The sequence below is a fragment of the Furipterus horrens genome, unplaced genomic scaffold (assembly GCF_987537825.1).
Source record: "Furipterus horrens unplaced genomic scaffold, mFurHor1.1.pri manual_scaffold_9, whole genome shotgun sequence".
NCBI lineage: Eukaryota > Metazoa > Chordata > Mammalia > Chiroptera > Furipteridae > Furipterus > Furipterus horrens.
Genome location: NW_028327179.1, coordinates 96,414,309 through 96,419,151, shown reverse-complemented (window position 1 = coordinate 96,419,151; position 4,843 = coordinate 96,414,309).

Below are 4,843 nucleotides of genomic sequence, written 5' to 3'. Positions count from 1 at the left end.
GGAGTGCCCAGCAAGGGCAGGTAGAGGTTTGGGGAGGTAGGCAGAGATGGGGATTCACTCCCCGACCTCTGTCTCTTAGGGCTCTAGCCTTGTCCCCTGGGCTCACTGCCCCCTGTATCTTATTACCTAGTCTGCCTCTAGAAAGTGAGTTAAGAACATAGTGAGAACGTGCAATCAGGGGCAAGCCTTCTGTTTATGAGTCTTGTTCTTCAGCCCTCAGCCATCAGATTTCCTCCTGACCCTGCCTGGGCCAATTCTGAGAGCTATGGCCTCTGGGTCTTTGCTGCCCTTGGCTCATAGACCATAGATGGTGCTTCTCATCCTGACATCCCGAGGACTCATCCTGACATCCCGAGGACTCTGGGCTTTCTCTTGTTTTTTTGATGAGTTATTCCAGAAACTCTGGCCACAGAACGCAACTGAAACACACATTTACCATGATTTACCATGAGCTCCCCAATGACGCATGTATTTTGTGTCTTGGGTAGTTTCCAAAGAGCTTGGAAAGCAATCGGGTGAAAAGGAGCCCATAGCTAGGGGGAGCCCCTGGGAAAGTCATTTTATGGCAGTACTGCCATTTCTTTGTGTAGGAGATAAGGATGAAAACTCCTGCCCCACGGGGTTGTCATAGAGACTCAGATGGGTGGCTCTGCAGAGGTTTGTGACTATAGTCCTTGCTATCTAAGGGACTGCCTTATGTTATGCTGGTTCACAGGGTAGCAGGCTGACTACTTCCCATAGCCCAGAGGGTAACATCATCGTCTCTCTCGGTTGATTCCCTGCGTCCAAGTCCTGGTTCTTTCACCTATTAGTTGTATGACTCTGGGCAAGTTCCTTACCTTCTCTGTGGCTCGATTTCCTCATCTCTAAAATCGGGTCCGTTTCGTAGGATTATTGTGAGGATTAAATTTTCCTGCAACTAAGTATGATTAGAACAGGAGCTGGCAGTGAGTAGGTACAGAGGAAATGTCTGCTGCCATTGTAAATATCTCACTACTGTTGGAGAACTAGCCTTCACTGTTAGGTGGCTCTTACAGGTGCAGTGCTATTACTCGTGTGCCATCTTACACTTTCTACACTGGCCTCTGGAAGGAGTCTGGTAGGCTGCTTAATGAGCCAAAGAAAAGACTCTAAATCGCAAGGTTTTAAAAGCAACTTAGGGTTTGGTCTCTTTATTCAGTTCCATCTTTCAGGCAGAATTCCTTCTTTGATTAAACCAAGAGTGGGTGTCATTTGAAAACCCAGAACAATTCCAGGAGGGGGCTTGTCTTTTGTGTCCGGCTCAGTGGCAGCGGCACACAGATTCCTGCCGCTGTCAAGAGTCAGTTACTACTTGGGCAGAGAAAGTTCACATACAATTAGAAATCTTTACTTTGGAACAGGAGAACTGGATAGAGCTGACTCAAATTTCATTTAATTACAACACACGCAAAGATTTTCTTAAATGTTCTTCTCTGTTGTTCCAACTGGCCTGGGGACCCAGGCTAATGTTGTATACACCCAGCTGGTTTTCTTCCAGTTCACTTCTTTTTACTTAGTTGTTTTGTTCCACCATTATTGGAAATTGGGTGAATGCACAGATATTAAGATTTGACCTAGATCATGTCATTTCTCAATTGTAGAATTCCCCTTATTTCATAGATGTTGATGAGTGGGGTGTTGAGTACATGCCAAGTATTGGACTGGTTCCTTTTTATAGACTGTTTCATTTAATCTTCACAATAATCTTAGGAGATGGAAATTTACAGCTCCTCTTTTAGGAATGAGCCAGCCGACTGAATTTTATGGAGGGCAAATGAAGTGCCTAAGGCTACATTGCTAACAAGGGATAGAGCTGGGATTTGAACATGGGGACTCTGATTACAGTATGGATGTTAGTAACTACAGTTCTTTGGATAACCAAGTCAATGAGTAAATGAAGAAACCAACCAGCAAACAGAAGGACCTTTATGTTCCCACTTGCCAGCACTTTGGCTGCTTGTACTTACCCCTCATCTAATTTTATCACAACAAAAAGGCTCCTTGTTTATTCTGAATTCCAATTCAGAGGGAGAAGTTGAGGTAGGCTCAGTGGGGATGGTCCCTTTAGTGTCATCCAAGTTCTTTTGGGTTTCAGGTTATTCAAGTTTCAGTCATTCCCTCTAGGGCACCATGGAAGCATTCTCCTAGCTTATTGGATTTTGAATAATGGGTTCTTTTGGTAAAGTGACTTGACACCCCTTCCAAAGTCCCAGACAATGCATGTTCTCAAAGGAAGTTAGACCCTCAGTCATTAGAATAATATTTATATCTGTTCTTGCCCTCTTTAATCCATCTGCAGCAGTCTAGCCCCGGGGATGTTTTAAAAAGATAAAGCTATTGCTGTCACCCCCCTATTTAAAAGCTTCTAGTGGTACTTTGAATTTAAGATGATGAACTGAACATATTAAGTTTTACCTCCCCTCCCTCTCCAGGCCCCACTGAAATCGAAGTCAAGAAATGAAAAAGAAACATCTCAGCAAAGAAAACTGAAGACATTTGGTTATGAGTGAAGGAAACCTCAACACACTTCTGCAAGAGAGAAATGGATGAAGCATGAAAAAGAATGAAAGCGTATAAGCTGATCTGAACACAACAACCCCAGAGAGACTTTGGCCCCTGAAAAGTCAGCTACTAACAAATTATACCAGCTGTAAATCGAACCCCATCCCACTCTGCCCTGTCCCTTGTGCATAGAACACAGGCAATCAGCTATTGGTACCAGTGAAACATCTGTTGTTACTGTCGTTATTGTTATTTGTTGTTGTTGTTTATATAAAGGAATTGAATAAACTCCCCAGGGAGAGGTAGGAGGGGCCGCCCTAGAACGAAATTTCTCTTTTTGTGGAAATAAGTGACCCCCTCGCCTAGCAGCTAATTCTCCAACTGTTGAGGCCCCCTACTCAAGTCACCAAGTGTTTGCAGTCATAGAAGAGGCTTACTGAAAAAACAGGCCAAACCATACAATGGCAGAAGAAACCTATACCAACTCCTATAAAAGTCAACAGTTAATATTGAGGCTCAGAATCAAATGGTCACCTAGGAATTCCCAGACATTGAGCACTGGGCGGTAGGAGGCAGGGGAGGGAGGACCAGGGGAGAAGCATGTAAGAAAAAATTACCAATTAGAATTAGGAGCTTTGAAAACTACAACAAATTCTGGAGGAAACAGTTAAAATGGAAAAAGTAACTTCAAAATCTAGCTATGTCTTCAGAGAGCGAGCTGAGGTATGTTTGTAAGATGAAAACAGGTTGCTACAAAGAACAGAAAAACTCTGAGACTAAGGAGAGCCCTTTGAAAGTGAGGTAGGATTGTCAAAAATACTCGTGGGCAGGCTAGAAAATAAAGTGGAGGGTCTCTCCCTAAATATAGAGCAAAAAGTAAATGCAGCCAATCTGAAGGAAGGAAAGAAACCTAGACAATAAATATCTAACCATTAGGAATCTCTGGAAGAGAAAAGAGAAAAATAAAGGTGAAGGAAAAACATGACTGAAGACCAGAAAGAACTGTCTCCAGATCCAGGGGGCCCCAATAAAGCCTACATCAAGAAACAATCTTGCAAAATTTTGGAATTAAGGATAGAGGGAAGATATTAAAAGTGCCCAGAAAGAAAATAAAAGTAGGTCATCCTTACTAGCTCAGCTAAAAAGGGATGAGGACTAGACTGGCAGCAGACTCTTCATTAGCAACACTGAAAGCTAGAAGCCAATGGAGCAATGTCTTCAAATATCTTATGAAAAATGTACTCAGAATTCCATAGCAAGCCAAACTATCCAGTCAAGTCAAAATAAAGATATTTTCTGACAGGCAAGTTTTCAGAAAGTCTCTTCTCTGCACCCTACCCTTACTGAGGAAGTACCTTAAGAAAGTTCCCCAGCAAAATGAAGACGAGAACCAGGAAAGAAGAAGAAACAGAATCCGGAAAACGAAGGACCTCACCCAGGATGTGTCACTCCAGAGTGACACTCATCCCACAGGATGTCTCACTCGGGAGTGACAGTTGTCCCGCAGACAGACCCAGTTCAGCTGTGAGTATATAGTCTCAGGCACTCTGGAGAGAGTATCATTGAGAAGCTGGAATGTTTGAGAATATGGACAACGTACATTATTTAGTCAACAAAAAAGAAAAGCAAAAATAAGAAATTTGAGTCCATTTGTGAAAAGACAGCAAAAATACTCATGGAATATAAGAAGAGACTCGATTTGGCATTGGCGGTAGGTATATTTCCTTTCAAGTGCCACAGGCATGACATCGGATGTATGTGGAGGAAAATGTTCTAGTTTCTACTTGGCTCTCAGTAAACAGTACTTACGTAGCCAAAATAATGTAGGTGCTATTTACTGGCACTTAGTGTTCTGATCAACCTACAGACAAAACATGGAAGGCTTAATTTTTTATTCAGAAATGAAAGTAATTAATCCTGGCAAGTTAAGGAAAAACAAAGCAGAAAGGCTGAGAATTAGCTGTGGGCAGAGAGGCAGAAGGAAGCGTAGGGCTACTTACGTATTTAAAGTGGGGATTGAAGAAGGAAGTCTACAGTTAATGGAATGAGAACTGGAGGATGGATATGCTGTTCAAAGCTAAAGATTAAACCAATAGACGTGTTAAAAATGACCTCTATCAAAATTTTGGGGAAGGATAGGCAAAGGAAAGGTGGAGATGGTGTCAGTTAAATCCTTATCTTTTGTAATGGTGTATTATTAAAGATTGTCTAAAGTCACTATGCCAAGAAATTATTGTTCGAACATATTATTTAACACTAGGAAGTTAGTTAACAGAACATCTAAAAATAGAAATCATTAAATCCATTGCCTCTAGGGAAT